The following is an 18,763-nucleotide window of genomic DNA, read 5'->3' as shown; positions in this document are numbered from 1 at the left end:
TTAAAATAGGAACAACTCATCTCCATCATCTTATTTCAAGTGCAGGATGTCTAATTGTCTTATTTTAGGGGTCAAGATACTCATTCCATTGGCAGATAATATCATTTACCTGCTCAAATTAAGGAGAAAAAACCACATTTTAAGAATATTTTACTTATTTTTAGGTCGCTTTTTGCAGTGCAGCTCCTCCAGGGGATCCCCAAGGTGTTCCCAGGCCAGCCGAGAAACATAGCCCCTCCAGCGTGTCCTGGGTCCTCTTCTGGGTCTCCTCCCAGTGGGACGTGCCCAGAACACCTCACCAGGGAGGCGTCCAGGAGGCATCCTCTCCAGACACACAGGCCACCTCAACTGGTTCTGCAAAAAAGAAAAAAAAAATTACAATTCTTGGGTGGACGCTTTGCCACAAAACTTAAAGCAAGAAGAGGTAAAAACCTGTATGGGAAACAAATTATAAACTTCAAGGTATCGGTTTCAGCTCATTTCTTCATCGTCTCTCCTTTTGCTTTGAAACTGTGAATCCAATGTGTTCTCTGTAAGCCTCGTGGATGAGCACAGAGCGGCAATTTTTTCCAGCTGCAGGTTGGACAAGATCTGCATTATGTTCACGTATTTCACAGCGACAGAAACCACAGAGGGGCTTTAAGATGTCCCTCCCAGGTGGAATTTTGTTTTTTTAATCCAATTTTAATTATTCTCTCCTGTCACTCAGAATATTTTTTTTCACATTTTGTCCATAAAGTCTTTGGCATTGTTAGAAAAAATAGCTACAGATATTCAATAAATGGGGCGATTTTGATTACCCCCACTTAACTGTGTCGGGAAGGAGATTGACCGTGGAAGAGTTTCAATAGAGCCAAACAAATAAAAGCCACCAACGTAGTCTTTGAATTAGGGATTATATTTGAGCAACAGTGACTCAGTGGGTAGAGTAGTCGTTTTGCAGTGGAAAGATTTTGGTTTGATTTCAGATTTCCCTGCCACCTATCAATGTGCCCGGGGGCAAGGCACTTAACTTCAAGATGTCTATTGATATGTGAGTGTGATTGGGTGAATCTGGCTATAGTGTAAAACGATTTGAATCTTCCCCAAGACTAGAAAAGCGGCAAATAAATTCAGCCAATTCACCTTATTTAAACTATATGAAAACTATCCTGTGCAAATTCTCAGTTATCCGGGTCATCGCAACAGCAAACAGGTTTAAATCGGAGACAACCGGACTTTCACTCAGTTCTTTCTGAAAACGTTTTGACACCTATCCAGGAGTCTTTGTCAATCATGGCGAGACAGTTTCTGTCTTTAGATTACATTAAGAGTTTCATCATTATTCAGGCGACCAAGTACTCCACTCACACCAAGCGATAGCTTCTAACGACCCACGGCAGTGAAAGGTGTGTCACTGATTTTCATCTGACTGAGAATGCGCCTAGGTGGATGGGCCTCCATGTCCTTAAAAACAGCAGCGCTCCAACTGCAGGTAGCTGAAGTGCGAGTCACCTCCAAGTGACAATCCTAGGTTCCAGTCCCAGCCCGTAGACCTAAATGTCTCTCCCCTCTCTCTCAATCCCCATTTCCTTTGAACTAACTGCCAAATAAAGGCCACTAGTGACAGAAAATTGCCTAATTTTTACATTGCTCAACTGCATATATGTCACTCATTATTTCAAACGGCTTACAGAGACCTGTCTCACTGTGCGTCTGTGCCAAGATGCATTGCACCAGTCAGCTAACAGATAAATTACACTCTGTCATGTTGATGCATGGCCTTCATTTACCAGTCTGCTGAATGTGGTATGTAGTTACTTATTGGTATTCAGTGCTCCTAAATGCCTCACTATATGACTGTTGCGTTATTAAGCGACAATGCAAATGTAGAGTTCTCCACGCCTTACTAATCCTTGTGCAGGTAGAGGGCAGGGAACTATAATGTCAGCCCTTTGCTGAGCTATAATACCTTACATCCTTTCATCCATGTCCTATTTCCATTTCCTATTCAATAAATTTCCATTTCATTAAAAAGAGAAAAAAAAATTAATGGAGTGATACTTTGTAAAATAATTTTAATCAGTTCACCTAAAAGCAGACATTGTGTCTATTGTGCAGCTTGTGTTATTAATCTCCGGCTTTTCTTTGTAATTCTGCGCAAATCATATACGTTAATGTATTTTAATGAGATTTTTATGTGATACACAAACTAATGCATGATTATGAAGTAGGAAAAGATTAGATTTTTTTTTCATTTAATCTAAAACATGTGGAGTGTATATGTATTCACTCGTCAATACTTTGTAGAACCATATTTTTGCTGCAGGTTTTTGGGGGTATTTCTCGACCAGCCATTTTCTTTTTTTGTTCAGGCTCAAGATCGGTCAAAAGAGCATTTATGAACAAAGATTTTAGTTCTTGTCACAGGATCATAATTGAATTTAGATAAATCCAACTCAGAACCCCTTCCCAGTGCCTCCTGAAAGGCATTACCACAGCAAGATTCAGCCACCACAATGTTCTACCATGAAGATGATTCAGGGTTCAGGATGATCTGCAGTTTTCTTGCATGCAGTCCAAAACATTTACTTTTGGACTCATCTGACCACTTTCTTTTATACGTCTTCTGTGCACCCCACACAGCAAGCTTTAAACCGGACGTCACAAGGCATTATTTATTTTGGAGGTATTATAAGCACTTATTATGTAAAATGTGTTTATTTCATTGTTTAAGTAACTAGGATTTTATTTCTGTTTTTTTAGGCTTTAAAGTCAGGAAAAACATCTACACTTCAACATATTATGGATAAACAGTGCTGCATAAAATGTTTTAAGCTGGGTTATTAGAGTTTTATTTAGGATCTTTAGGGTAGCGTTGGGGAACACTGTGAGAAGTCACACTTTTATTCACAGTTTTATTTGAAAAAGAAAAAAAAGGTTAAAAAAAAACATGTACCATTTTCCTGCCACTTTGCCGCTATGGACTACTTTATATTGGTATAAAATCCCAAATCCCAATAAAATACTTTGAAGTTTGTCATTGTGACGTGACAATATGTGGAAAATGTCAATAAGTGTCATTACGTTTGCAAGGCACTGTAAATAACAGAGCTACTGGGACTCGAGTACCACACCTTCAACTTCTCAAACAGATGCTCTGCTCGTGGGCTTGAAGCCGACACCCTCCTTCAGCCTTATGATCTGGACATCGGTGACATGCATATTAATATTCATTTAAATATGTAAATATCCCATGAAATCACTGCATACACTCTCTGAGACGGTCGCAAGTCCATCTGTTTGTGCAGTGCGCATTCTCCGCACACAGGCACCCATGCACCCATGCATGGTGTCGTTTTTCCTGCTCTCCTCTCTTTATGCCTGTTTGTCCCTACAGTTATGAATGCGCAGCAATATTAAGGTTCTTATATCAAGTCATACGAATTTCATGGGAACAAGAAAAGAGATTACTGATATTGTTTAATTTCCCTGGAGTCCAATGTCTCAGAATAGCCCTGAAGCATATGGCTGCCTGCCTCTGCTTTTATGTAGACCAGCTTGCAGTTGTTTGTGTTTAAGTGTGTTCGGAGTTTATTTTCTGAAAATTACTGGTCTGTTTATTGCAGTTATATGTGTCTGTTTGTGTGAAGATTACTCCTTTACATTCCAACATTTGAGGCAAATTCTGGCAAGTTCGCTTTGTGTATTAAACCTTCCAGCCCTCGTCTTTTAGCCACCTGTGTCCTCTTATGTAGCTTGTGCCCCACGGGGCTTAGATGATTGATATCTCAGGCAGTTTTCTGGCCACCTCTTTAGGCCTTTCACCACAGAAGTCCCCTCCCTTTGGTGCAAGCATGACTGATTTGTCAGGCTGTGACTTCCAACATCTTTTATGCTTCCTGCAAAGTGTGACTTTTTGTTAACTTTCATAAAAAGGGGGATGGATGCTACATGCCGTTTTATGTTTCTGTTTTTCCCTTCCCTGCACCTTTCCTCTATTGCTTTATTTTCGTTTTTTTTATCCAGCGAGCAATTTGAAAGTGTGTCATTGTGTTTAATTATTTTTTTTTTTTTTACTTTTTACACTCATTTCACAATTGACTTTTGGATCACGTACGAAGGTCAGCTTTAACTGCCAGCAAACAAAGGCTTGTTTGTAAGCAGTGGAGGCAGATGGGGTCTAACACATAAAGGACCTGTGCTCGACCCCAACAGGAACCTGCTTTTCTTGTTGTAAAATACTGGAGTTCTCACTGACAGCACTGATATTTACCCTTTTTATGTCCAAATGTACAGCACTGTGTCCAAACTTGAACAAATTCATACTCATGGCAAGCGTTCTTTAAATTACATGGTAAATGTGACACTATTATTCTCTTAATGTAAAATGTATAATTAACTACACTGTAAAAAAAAATCCGTTGTTTTTACGGAAAAAAACTGGCAGCTGTGGTTGCCAGAATAATCCCGTAGAAAATACTACAAAAATGTTAACAACATTACGGAACAACTTGTACATTTTACTGGGATTTAATGTACAATAAATGATGACTAAATGTACATTTTGCAGTTATTCAATGTACAATAAGCAGTTTTAGGATGTGAAATTTACAAGTTGTTTTGTAATGTTGTTTACATTTGTACTGTATTTTTAACGGGATTATTCTGGCAACCACAGCTGCCAGTTTTTTTCCGTAAAAACAACAGATTTCTTTTTTAAAGATGTTTACATTTGTACTGTATTTTTAACGGGATTATTCTGGCAACCACAGCTGCCAGTTTTTTTCCGTAAAAACAACAGATTTCTTTTTTAAAGATGTTTACATTTGTATTGTATTTTTAACGGGATTATTCTGGCAACCACAGCTGCCAGTTTTTTTCCGTAAAAACAACAGATTTCTTTTTTTAAAGACGTTTACATTTGTACTGTATTTTTAACAAAAAAAATTATATATATATATATATATATATATATATATATATATATATATATATATATATATATATATATATATATATATATATATATATATATAACAGTCTATCTACATTGCTTCAAATTACTTCTAAATGAAAAGTCAGGCTGTAACAAACCACTCGTCAGACATTATACAATTCACAATAATGCAAATTTATTGTTGAAAAAAATAATGACAAAGAGATCATTAAAGTGTGTGTGTGTGGTTGCACTTGTGTTTGTGAGAGAGAGGAATTATGAGTGAGGTGTGGTAGTGAGTGAGTGAATAAATGTGAACCTTGTTAATAGCGAGCCACGAAAAAAGGTGATATAGGTGTTCATCGGCTCCATCACTTTGAAAGAACACCTAGGGGAATAGAGAAGAGAAACAAACACAATAATCTCCATTAGTTTCATTAGCAAAGTCAGCAATAATCAAAGATAACAGTAGCACTAGCACACATACCTTTTTAAATAGCTCGCCATTCATGGAGAGCTTGTGAATCATGGTAAAGGCTTGATTAAGATGCAACTGCATTGCTTCTAGAAGAACATCTAGAGAAACATGGGTGTTCACGGTCACCTGAAGGAACAACTAATGGAATAGAGAAGAGACAGAAACACATATTCTCCATTAGTTTCATTAGTAAAGTCAGTCAATAATCAAGGACAACAGTAGCATTAGCACACGTACATTGAACACGTGGGAATTATGTACAGTGCATCCTGAAAGTATTCACACCCCTCTCAATGTTTCAGCATTTGTTGCATTGCATCTCCTTCAGTCAAATAAGTTCATTTTTTTCTCCTTGGTCTAGACTCAGTGATCCATAATGACAGCAAGAGTGTTATTGAGTGTTATAACATAGGGTGTGAATACTTATGCCCATGTGGATATTTCAGTTTTTTAACGATTTGCAAAAACTTCTACAATTCTGTATTTTGCTGTCATTATGGGGCACGGATCCTAGATCAGGGAGAAAAAAAATTACCTTATTTGACTGAAGGAGATGACTGCAATGCAACAAATGCTGAAACATTGAGAGGGGTGTGAATACTCTCTGGATGCACTGAACATAATTCCAACGTGTTCATTCATAGTTTTGATGCCTTCAACGAGAATCTACAATGGAAATAGACATGGTAATAAAGGAAACATTGATTGAGAAGGTGTGTCCAAACTTTTGGCCTGTACTGTACCTTTTCAAACAGCTCGCCATTCATGGTTGAAAAGGTCATGAATCAAGTTACAGAAGCTTAGATTAACATGCAACTGCATTGCTTCCAGAAGAACATCTAGAGAAACATATGGGTGTTCACGGCCACTTGAAGGAACAACTAATGGAATAGAGAAGAGACAGAAACACATATTCTCCATTAGTTTCATTAGTAAAGTCAGTCAATAATCAAGGGCAGCAGTAGCACTAGCACACATACCTTTTTAAATACCTCGCCATTCATGGAGAGCTTGTGAATCATGGTAAAGGCTTGATTAAGATGCAACTGCATTGCTTCTAGAAGAACATCTAGAGAAACATGGGTGTTCACTGTCGCGGCCACTTGAAGGAACAACTAATGGAATAGAGAAGAGACAGAAACACATATTCTCCATTAGTTTCATTTGTAAAGTCAGTCAATAATCAGCAGTAGCATTAGCACTAGCACACATACCTTTTTAAATAGCCCGCCATTCATGGTCTGAGAGGTCCTGAATCAAAGTAAGGACTCTTGGATTCACATGGAGCCGTTTTGTTTTTGTTTGTTCCACTTTTGTCCCTTTCTCCGGATTAATAGAGAAGAAACATCTAGGTTAACAGAAGAGAGAAGAAACACATACTACTATAAATGATACAACCATCTCAACTAGTCAAATCAGTACAAAGGAAAAGACAAAAAAGGTGAGAATACGGGTTACAGTTTTCCATTAATTAAAGTTTAACTGGTAGGCGGGGAGCTAAGGGGCCAACCGTGAACCCCCCACATAATCCAACTTTTAAAAAAATATATATATTTTTTTAAAGGTCCCATCATGCTTAACATGAATTAAAATGTTTACATTGAAAATTTTGCTCTACATGTTTCAGGTAGTCAGTGTATTTCCAAACATTGCAAATTGCATTGCACCTTCCCCTAGCTCATGGAGAGTCATGTTTCTGTAATGTGTTTCCATTGCATTTTCAATGTATGGAAATACATTGACTACCTGAAACATGTAGTGCAACCCAAAATGTTCAGTGTTAACATTCTGATTTATGCTCAGCATGGTCAGACTTTTAAAAGAAAGTTGGTTCCTTTGAATTATGGGAGAGTGAACCTTAAGGCCTATAGACATTAGACACTACACTCTGTCTATTGACATATCAACGTCTTTTTTTTTTCCTCTTGATGACAGACACCTTTGGTATAATGTATAGATTCCTAAGTTAAAGGACAACTTCGGTAAATTTCAACAAGAGTTCTATTGCTCATGCTACTTGAGACTTGCCAGGACTGAAGACGTGAGAAATTTTGGTCTAAATCCTATAGGTTTCCTTGAACAAAGAAATTAGCACTGACAGCTAATCCATGGGGGCATAACTTTAAATTGTGAATTTAACACTCCAAATGTCAACGCCAAAGCTATGCAACACCAGCCGACACAATACAACACTGTAATGTGTATGACTAGAAATGCTTAAAAAGTAGTTAAAAACAGTGTGTTTGTGCAAGCAGCCATATACAAAATTTAAACAAATGATATGATAAAACACAGTGTAAAGTTCTGCCCCCATGGGTTAGCTATCAGAGCTAATTCTCTGTTCAAATAAACCTATACAAGTTGGACCAAAATGTTTTGCGTCTTCAGTACTGGCAAGTCTCGAGTAGCTTCAGCAATAGAGCTCTTGTTGAAATGGACCGAAGTTGTCCTTTGAGCAGAACATGTCATTTTGCCCATGAAATGAAATCGTTTTTGCTAAAAAAAAATACTCAGGCAATTAGTTTGACAACGTGTCAACATTATTTCATACATGTTATTTGATTCATCGTATTTCAGTTAGCAATGCTACAGAGCTGGTATCTTGACTAAGATGGTGGTGGCGATGGGGTAAAAGAACTTGGTTATCATTCCAGTAGCCACAGAAGTCAGGGGTTGGAGCTAGCCCCTAGCAAGGCACTTAACCCCATGTTGCTCTAGGGGAGAATGGCCCTGTAGGTATTTGTATGCACGTTGCTTTGGATAAAAGCCTGAGCCAAATGACTAAATAAATAGAACAAAACAATTGTACAAATTTACTTTTAAAGTAAATGTGCTTTTACAACCTGCCACAGGACACTTTACAGATCTTCCCTCCACTAAATGTTTTTTTTTAAGTGTACAAGAAGTTCCTGCACAGTCTGAAATCGGTCTGAACACAGTGACATGGCGCAAATAAAACTTGATATAATGGCTGTGTTAGCATTAGCAAACAGCGCTGGGACATTGTGCTTTCGATAGAAGTGACACTTAAATGATGCATATGTACAAAATGTCTGCCTGCAGTCAGTACTCTCACACTTGAACACGCAGCGTGGTTCGTTTCTATGAACCCTACAATGCAACACATAACCCTTTAACGTGTGCAATGTTCTCCCGCAAAAATGACAATGAATCATGGCGTGGGGAGCTAGAAACAGGCAAAATAGCTATTAGCTGCTAGCAGCCAGTATCAATGTGAAGTTGTCAGTTGTCCGCCTATCAGCCAGTGAAATCAATAAAAACGCGCCGTTTTGTTTCACAAAATTGTCTTTTGACTTAACCTGATGCTCGAACCAGAGACATTACTTACTCAAACTTGGTGTCTGTTAAGTGCCACTGCCAGAGAGCCGAACACGCACGTGTGCCAACCTAGCTAGTAACCACTCTGTGGTGGGACGTTGACGCTGAAGCGCAACTAGAGCCTGTGAATGGGCGGAGCTAACATTTGAACCAAAATAATTTTATATTCTCCTGCAAAGAACAAAGTTTTTGTAAAATAAACTATTCTACATAGCAGGAATAAACAGAAAATAAAATGGTTTACTTACCAATAGTTGGTTCCATGAAAAATTCCAATATATGTAGAGCAGCAGCACCAGATGGCCATGGTTTGATTCTTCTTCTTCTTCTTTATGAATTTTTCTGGCGGTTGGCACGCAACGAAACGGTGCATTACCGCCACCAACTGGTTTGGAGTGTGGATCACCATGGTTTGATTCCGCTGCGTTTTCCATTCAAATATCATCATGGATAGGCATCCCGTGTTAACTAGACCTACATAAAGCTTCCCTTTCCTAATTTATTCTAAAAAAAGTATTGTCTTTTAAACACATTAACAGTTTTATTTGGTTTAGAGTTTTACGAAATGGTAAACGAAATTAGGTTAGGGATCAGACGAAGCGCAGCCCAAAGACCCCTTATGATGAGTACCATTAATGGACTCAGTGCTCCCTGCCTGTGGGATTCCAGAGGCAGCTGATGGGTATCGGCAGTCCAAGCGACATGCGGCTCGGGCAGTTGCCGAGGCAAAAACTCGTTTTATGAAATGTGCCAAAGAGCCTATGCTACTGACTTTTTTTTAACAGGGAAATGATGTAATTTTAACTGTATGACTGTTTTTTTTGGCATTACAGTTTATTTGTGTTTAAATTACATTAATTTGCAAATTATACAAAAAATTCTGATCTATTCAACATATTCTTACTGTAAAATGAACAGTTGTATTTGGTTAGGAGTTTTACAGTTTATCATTGTAAATTACACAATGCTTCATTGTTTTTGCATCTACAGTTTTTTTATGTCATGATTTTACAGGAATTCACTGTTAATTCTACGGATATTATTTACAGTGTACTGTATGCATTGCTTTGGCTCCATAGTTGTTTAATTTACTAATCCTCAGCAACTACATCATTAAGAGCTTTGTTGCATGTATTGTTGCTTGTTTTTATAGATCACTTTGGTTGATTCTGTCACAGGATGTAGCAACACTATAACTCATGTCACTAACTACCTGCAGATAGAAATAAGCATAGAGTATTCGAAAATAATGCTATGTATATTGATGCATAGGGATGTGTTAGGATCACTTCTAAAATTTAAGTAGTTGACTGATGAAGATCAGGAATTATTTAGATTACACTCTAATATTTACATTAAAGGAGCAATAACTAAGATATTTACTGTACCGTAACCAAAATTATTTTCATTTCCCTCCTGGGATGGAAGTAACATTCCCTATAGACAATCGGTCCTCTCCATCAACAATGTCTTAGTCATGTTTTTCTCCTTTCAAACCTAGAGGTACAGTCCAGAACTACTTCAGCTCACTGTGTAGTCCGTGTTTACTTCCTGGTTCTTGGTTCCTGAACCAATCCTATAAGAGTTCCCAGGGTTCCCAAAACAGAGCGCAGCATTTGGTATTTTATTATGGCAAACGAGCAGCAACCTGCAAACATGGAAGCCAATAAGAGAAGCAGACCAGAAGTAGAACAGAATACATCATAGACCTGTCCTGTGGAAGTGAAATTTCAGAAGGGTTTCACACTGTTTAAAAACGGCAAATTAGATTGTTGGGATCGGCAAACTGCTGGTGTCAGAATTACTTATAGTTCCTTTAACATTTACTGCAGTTTCACAGGGTAATTGACATTCATATTCAATAAATTAGAATATCATTGAAAAGTTAATTTATTACAGTAACTCAATATACTAAGTGAATCACATTTTAGGTTACACACAGACTGAAGAGATCAAATTGCTTAGTTTAGTCTAATTAAAGAAAACATAATCATTTAATTATTTATACATACAAAGTTATTTTTGTGTACATGCAAAATATAAAAAGGCAACAAAGAATCAAGAATCTTTTATTGTCACTGCATATTACCGTGGTGAAACTTTTTTTCTGGGACACACCAGGACATTGGCACAAACCAGGAGGATGAACAACGGAAGAAACAAGCGATGAGCAGTGAAAACTATGGAGCTTATGTACAGAGGGAAGTGTGGAGAAGGCATGGCAGAAACAGGTGAGAGCAATCAGGTGGAGATGAGGAACAGCTGATACGAATGAAAACAGCAAAGCTATGGAGAGGAATCAACATCAGCTGAACAGAGAGACACAGGGAAGAGTCTAATACAAACTCTACAAATTGACAAAAATTAACTAAGAAACTGAACAACAAATAAATTAACTGAAATAGCCACAACTAGAGAACACAAACAACAGGGAAGAAACGGAGTCGAAAAGGATTATGGCACCACACACAGATTCTTGATAGTCGAGGACTCTCAAGATGCTCTGCTGGTGGACTTCTCTTTCTAAAACATATTTCAACACTACACTGGTAGTTTTCCTTTTTTACACTTCAAGAAAACCGGCAGGACAGAGATGCAAGCAGAGATGGACCTGCTCATTAAACATGCTCCCTTGCCTTTCCCCTTTTTTACCCTTTATTTTGTTCTCTAATCTACTACTACACGCTGACATAAGTTTTCACAGTTTTTCACAGCCACTCTGCTTCCTGCCTGTGCTCTAACACAGATTTCTGTGCGGCAGTTAATGAGGTAGCTATGCCTCAGAGGAGAAAAAGACTGGAATGACCTTATTTAACCTACACAGTTATTTATGAAGATATTGTATACGTATAAAACCATACGTATAATACCATAAGTCACAGTTTTATCAGCTTTGTTTGATATGTATATATATACAAGTCTCATAAACACAATGAATATGTATGATAAAGAAAAAAATTCAAATTATTGTTGCGGTGTAAAGTCTGTTTCTGACACACATGGAACAGGGTAACTGGGAAGATGATTGACAATAACAAGCTACCATATACATCATATTTAATAGATTAGAATATTATTGAAAAGTTCTTTTATTTCAGTAACTCAAATTACTAAAGGAAAAACAATATCTAAATGAACACAGACTGATAATAATTTAAAGCCTTTATTTCTGTAATGTTTATTCCCTACCTACAGCTAATAAAAACATAGCATTAAGATTAGAATATTGCATCAGACCAATAAAAAAAGCAACATCTTTCATGCAGAAATGGGCCTTAATGAAAAGCAGGGTTTATTTTCCAAAGCGTAGGCTTACTATTAATGGGACAAACAAGCCTCTTAGAAATACATAATCTAATTTATCAAATATTGCTGTATAATACCACAAACGTGGTATAACAAAAACCTATTTTGTTATATATGTTATTGCTTATGTTATTATAAATTATACTCTTAACTTTTTTTGTTTTTTGCGTGTATTTGAATGCTTCCATTTGCCTTTCACTTTGCTGGTGCTACACCTGAATTTTCCCACTGTGGGACAATAAAGGGTATTGTATTCTATTCTTCTAAAATGTGTTTGATCTGAAACAAAATGTGACCAAAACCAATCAAATACTTTGTTGCAGTACTGCACAAATTGAAAATGTTTACTCATGTATGGTTTGGCGCATATTTATTTGAGGTTTAAAGTTTAGTTACCTGAATATCCCGTCTTATCCGTGTTTAACAATCTAACAAAGCTTACATTTTTCACCCAAGTCAGTGGTGGGCATTGCTGGATGGGGATTCGTCGAAAATGTACTACTTCAACACCTTCAAGATAAAGATCTACTATGTGAAAAACTAAGTACTGCTGAAGCTCAATGCAACCTAGAAACAATGCTGCTGTCTGCTGGCCAAGAGAAATCGCTTTTTCTTCCAAAAACCAAACTCAAGTAAAAAAAAAAAAGCTTTCAAGAAGTAAAAAAAATGTATTAAAAAAGTCACTTTTGGTTTGCATTCTTTGAACATTATTCAAAGCTTTGGGTTTATCTTTTGTAGCAAAACATTTATGATCAAACAGTCTTTTTTTCTTATTTTGCCAATACTGTAACTAGTCTGCATAAATTTCCACGCCACAGGTAAAAAAGGAAATAAAAAAAATCCAGGGTTATGACCAGCTCAAAATATCTGTTGCATTATTAAACAAAAAGGATTTAAAAAAAAAACTGAACAGCTCATGTCCTATTTTAAGGAAAATTGGTTGTGTTGTTCTTTAAAAGAGGTGAACATGCCCCTGTCCCAAGTTAGACCTCTGTGTCTGGCATCTAATCTGCGCCTCTCACATTCAGTCATTCTGTGAATAGATTGTGTTTATTTGTATTTTTTGTACGTATTTTTTTACTCAGATTTGAAAATTCTATGCATTTCTGATAATACTGAATTTCCCTTATTTTATGTCATAGTTTTTCCACTTTTTTTACAAATAGATTAGGAAAGGGTGTCAACTAAAACATAAATTCAGACTGACTGGGCACTACTCTATTATTGGTCTAATGTCTACCAATATAGCTCCGGGCTAAACTTAAATACATGTCTCTATATGTGTGCATCTGCTTACATGGCACATTGCTCAAGCTCAAATTTAACAAGCAGCTGTCTGGTGTATGTCACCCAGCTCTGTCCACAGAAGGTGTGGCAGATCCACCGATAACCACACGCCACGCGCACACATGGCAACACAGGCGCAGACCGGCTCAAGTATCCTCCAGACAGTCGGTGTTAGATGGTGGCAGTTTAAGGGAAATTAATGAGCTCTTAAAATGAATGCATCACCTAACCTGTGTGCTTCTGGCTGCAGGATGATTACATAAACCAACACACAGAAATGGAGCGAGACACAACCCAGTGGGAAGACGAGATGAACACACAGAGATGGAGACCGCTCAATCACTATGGTTACACAGATGGGCCCCAGAGAGAGGCCGGCCAGCACCAAGGCTGGAGGCAAACGATACAAAAAAAATGTGGACTAAGACAAATAAACTCACACGCACTGTTTACTGTTGCACGTTTGGTTAAGAAACGAGTCAATGGTGTATTTGCCGGCTGTTGAGCAGCCATTCCTGAAGGAAAGTTCAGTGTTTTGCATCACTTCTGCTTCTTGATTAGCAGGTTTCTGATCGAGAGCGTTGAGGTAGCGATATTAGAGTGGACCACATCTCTGTTTTTTTTTTTAAATTACTTCAATGATAAGAGATTCAGGTTTCAGGGAAAGCTGCCTTGCTCAAAATGTTGCCTCGAAGGGGTTAAACCACAACACGAACTAGCTTGTCCCGTTCTTTGCACTTTCCTGTCTCCTTCTCTTATTTTCTCTCCTTCCAACTCTGCTTTTCAGTCAATGCAGTCTTTCCTCCATCAATCCCCAAGAGAGCATGTTTTGTCATCCCTGCTATCTCAGAGGGCTCTGCAGCCTGACAACCCAGCCGACTGTTGTCCTCCCAAAGGGCCAAGGAGACTACAGGAGAAAGAGATGAGATATTTGTTGGATTTATGGACCAAAATAGAGGATGTCTGGCAGTGGCTAAAGTAGAGTCTAAAATTAGGCCTGTTGGTTGAGGTACACATGTGTCTGCTGGTGAAGTTGATGCACACAAATAAAAAAGGCTGCTTTGAAAGCTGCATCTGATTTCCAATCAACTTCTTTTGTTGACAGTTCATCATCTTTTAGCCACAAACTTGATGATGTTGTAGAGGGATTTTATCTGATAGACCAAGACAAAGGGACATATAATTGTGAAGTGGAAAAGAAGTGCATCTTTCAAGCCAAGAGACCCATGGTAACTCTGGATGAGCTGCAAAGATCCAGAACTAAGGAGGGAAAATCCGTTAGCAGGACAACTACTAGACAAATCTAGCCTTTTGTGATAGAGTGTCAAGAAGAAAAGAAAGTCATTATAAATGCCATGTGCTGTTGGTGTAAGCCATGTAGGAGAACACAGCAAACATGTGGAGGAAGCTGATCCAGTTAGATGAGACGAACATTAAAACCGTCAACATGCCAAATGCCGTGTGTGTGTGTGTGTGTGTGTGTGTGTGTGTGTGTGTGTGTGTGTGTGTGTGTGTGTGTGTGTGTGTGTGTGCGTGTGTGTGTGTGTGTGTTGAAAAACAACACTGCACATCACCCTGAAGACAACGCCTCCTCAGTGAATCAGAGTTAACGTCCTTGATTCCTGTTTTTGCTAAATCAATGGACGGACTAAGAAAGCGTAAAAAGACTTGAGTTCAGAGTCTGATTAGCAGAAACAAAAAAAGATATAATTTGGAGAAAATGGATGTGTAAAAAACATGCAAAGGCTCTTTTTTGAGCTCACAAATTACTAGTAAAAGAATAAGTAACAGAAAACAGAATTAGAAACTGCTGGAGCAGGATTGGTGATATTGCTGATATTTGTAATTTCAGATATTGTACCTCTGATGTCTTATTTGTTTTAGTTTTTCTGAGTGGCCGGGTTTCATGGAGCCAGCATCTTTGTTTCTTTGCACTATAAATCAGGGAATGGATATCTCATCACAAGCAATCACTGGAGGCCCCTGTGGAGAAACAGGTGTTGATGGATGTAGTCACGGCTGTCACTCATGATCAGATCAACCAAGACAAGGCCTTAGTCTTCTTTGGCATGTCAGATCCTGCCATAAAATATGTATTCTGTTAAATACGTAGAGCAAGAAGTTCAAGCTGACTTTCTTCTCTTTGTACAAGCAGCCGATCAACAAGTGAAGTTCGTATTAAAGCACATCTGTTGGTTTCATAAAAAGTTGACACAAATCACAAGATAGCACCCAATAGCTGTGAGGATCAATGGAAGACATGAGGAAAATGATGTTTATTTCTAAAGCGATAATCCACATTACAGAACATGAAGGCTTGTTTTCATCGCACCAACATCTCTGTTTGTGTGTGTCTAAACAGTGTTGACCTCCAGCTACAAGGTTGCTGGTTTAGGTCTTGGCTGTGGCCTATCGGTGCAGAATTGAAATGTTTTTCCTGTGCTGCGGTGTCCAAAGGCCACCTGGGGCGGCCATTTTACTGCCCTTTGAGGGATCCTGTGTAGTAACCTGACGCCGCCAGATAGATTTGCTTCGCATATCCATCTGGAAACCTTCCGTTGAAGTAATTTTGGGAAGGGGCGAAAATACTGGTTAGCTGATTGGCCTATGTTGGTGATAGACGGGCCAAATAAACCAATCAGATCAACGAAGCATATGACGTACTCGTCAACATGTTTCGTCGTCGCTCTGTTACGAGCGACGACGAAAACACAACCACAAGCCAAGCTACTCTTGCTGCTGCAGGTAAAGGCTCGTTAGCTCAGCAAAGAAATACTCTGTAATTCTGATAAAACTTGCTCGATAGCCACGCTAACGCTAGTTTCATCGGCTGAAGCCGCCATGTTGTTTAGACTGAACTGTCGCGGTTCTCGTTGCGTCACACCTCAACCCGCCTCAAAGCCAACGCTGATTGGACGTTTGTTTGGTGAACGGCTTCAAATTTTTTTTAACGGAGAGTATCCAGACTGATCTGCGAGTGAAACCTTGAAAGCTCGCGAGCTCAGGATGGTCTCACGAGGCTACCTGTGTAGCCCCCCAACCTCAATACATGAATGATCCAAACATTGCCATCTAGCATATAGGCAACTGATGCAAAGTGAGACTTTTGTCATTTTTAGTGCAAACAATTGTCCTTTTATTTCATCACCATATCAGACCCAAATCCTGTGGGAAACCCGAAACCCAAGAGAGGAGAGTGTAAGAGAGGGCCTAGGATTCTGGATGACCCAGAGGTGTGCAATTACTACTTTTTAGATATGTGCTTACAAGTCTCTCTTGTAAAGAAGGACTTGTGTCTCAATGAGACTATCTGTATTAAAATAATAATAACAATAATAATGATAAGAGGTGTTTTTCCACTGGAGATTTTGTTGAAACAGCTATTTTGTGAAAGTACAAAACTATACAAATCAAAGGTTTAATTTTTCTAAACTATTAAGTCAGGTAATGCCACTGCTAAACTTTTTTACACCTCTTTATCAGTAAAGCTAACAAATAAAACCAGCAATGTCTTCACCGTAGGTGTTAAGGAATATAGCTTGTTAAAACGGTGTTACAATATTTAGTTATTTCTCTAAAGAACTGCATATCCAGTATTGTTACCTTCATCTGTCTTTTCCTCCATAACCACATTTTTTTTCCTTACTTTAACCATCATAGCCACATTGGCTCCATGACATCCATGTTTCCCCTCATAGAGCCATCTTTCGTCTCACGTTTGCGCTGAGCAGGAAGCGGGCGTGGTGACGGTGACAGGCACACTTCTGCAGAACCGAACGGGTCCGTCTAGCAGCGAGCAGACCTGAGGATGTGGTGAACCTGTTGTCAGCGTGTGACACGAAGACCGGCTGGGGCTGCCAGACGAAACCAGTCAAGTGCAAAACTAATCTACAAATCCATTTTGCCCGAGAGCAGCAGAAGACAGCCAGAGGTGGCATAATTGTGCTCGGAGTCGTAAGGACTGCCACAGCGTTTTGTTTTCTCGCAGTTATGGAGGCCAGATTTAACGGCCCATTTCTACAGAGCTCCATCCATTTCTAAGCTCTTTTTGATTGCGCAGACATGCTGATAATTGCATGAAAAACAAGCCCCACGTAGGTCGGAGTGTGTGTCTGTGTACATGTGCCCAGGATTTAAAGCCTCGCTGCATTTTTATGAGCAATAAGCTGCTGTGTGTGATCCTCTGTGGATGCATAGATAATGCACGTCTTAGTCAGCAGACTTGTAGGTGTTTATAATAAATCTCTTATCGGGGTAATAAACTGAGAACAGGTGAGATAAAGGGGAAATAACGGAAAGATAAAACTGTAGCACATACTGATGATGCCATCAAAATCTGACACATTTTTATTTAATTTGAAAATGGCTTTAGGTATTTAAATTGGATAGAGATAGATGTGACTAACCAAAGTCAATCCGTATTATTGCTGTATTGCATTAGCATCTTTTTCTCACTTTGTCCTTCCAACACGCCTCCCAGGTAGTTAAATATGATATGAGCCGGATCAGTTTAATAACGCCATTGTAACAGCGCTCCTCCATCATACCTTCTGAAACCAGAATTCCCGAAGGCTCATATAACACAAACCTATTTTTTTTATTTAACTTTTCTCTGTGTCCATTGCACCATTCGTGTTCTTCCTGTTTATTTCTTCTGCCATTCCCTTCTTTGTTGAATCTTTGTGCAGCTTTCCTGCCCTTTCTGTTCTGAATGCGCTTCCTCTCTCAGTTTTTTTTTTCTGTTTTTTTTTGCTGCAACTTGCTGACGTGTCCCCCTTTAACTCCAGTGTATTTGACAAGGCCTCCTGTGAAGACTTTTTCACGTTTTTCAAAACACATTTCACTTACACAGAGGCACAAACACGCGCGCACAGACTCATACACTAGCTGTGGTGCTGCACTCTCGCTCTTTGTTGCTATGACAGTGCTGTCAGTCCCATCTAGATGTTGGTTTAGATGAGCCGAACAAGATGGCAGAGCATGCTACATCTCTCTGGTTCTCTTTGCTGCTGGTGGAAGTGACTGAGTGTGTGCCACAGCTCGCCTCGCTGTGTGTGCCTAATTGCTTACCGCACATGTTGAAGGGACATAAATTTGATGACAAACTTCCGACCTTTTGAAGTTAAACTGCAAGTCGCGGCGATATAAATGCCGATGTTTCACAACCAGGAGTCATTTAACGTTGGAACCCAGTGTTGTGCTAATCCAGCTTCAACATGAACTAAGCCTGAGTTCAGCTCAGGTGGATTAACGTTTTACATCCTAAACATTTAGTCCTAAATTCATGGAATTCAGCTTGTTCACATTCATGATATCATGCATCAATTAGCGTAATTATTATTACATTGCTTAACATTTGCAAGCCGGATTTTACCAGCTCATTTACATATTATTTTTTTTGCCTACATGAGCTGTGTTTTGATTTAACTGAATTT

General features: G+C 38.7%; 1 protein-coding gene and 1 long non-coding RNA gene across 4 annotated transcripts in view; one reads left to right on the top strand and one right to left on the bottom strand.

Annotated features, from left to right (window-relative positions):
• Nucleotides 1-18,763, top strand: part of schip1 (schwannomin interacting protein 1) — a 391,477-nt gene that overhangs the window by 263,094 nt on the left and 109,620 nt on the right. The window lies entirely within an intron of this gene.
• Nucleotides 5,412-9,077, bottom strand: LOC118566651. Of its 3 annotated transcripts, XR_004933184.1 has the most exons (6): nt 8,984-9,077; nt 8,746-8,906; nt 6,611-6,744; nt 6,377-6,511; nt 6,140-6,277; nt 5,412-5,534 (listed from the first exon to the last, which is right to left on the bottom strand). It is a non-coding gene; the product is annotated as an uncharacterized LOC118566651 (long non-coding RNA). The 3 variants fall into 3 exon arrangements; XR_004933182.1 differs by lacking the exon at nt 8,746-8,906; XR_004933183.1 differs by lacking the exon at nt 8,984-9,077 and having other exon boundaries at nt 8,746-8,963.

This window comes from Fundulus heteroclitus, chromosome 18 (assembly GCF_011125445.2).
Source record: "Fundulus heteroclitus isolate FHET01 chromosome 18, MU-UCD_Fhet_4.1, whole genome shotgun sequence".
Taxonomy (NCBI): Eukaryota; Metazoa; Chordata; class Actinopteri; order Cyprinodontiformes; family Fundulidae; genus Fundulus; species Fundulus heteroclitus.
Note: the sequence above shows the minus strand (reverse complement) of the source record. Positions and strands in the feature narration are given on the sequence as shown.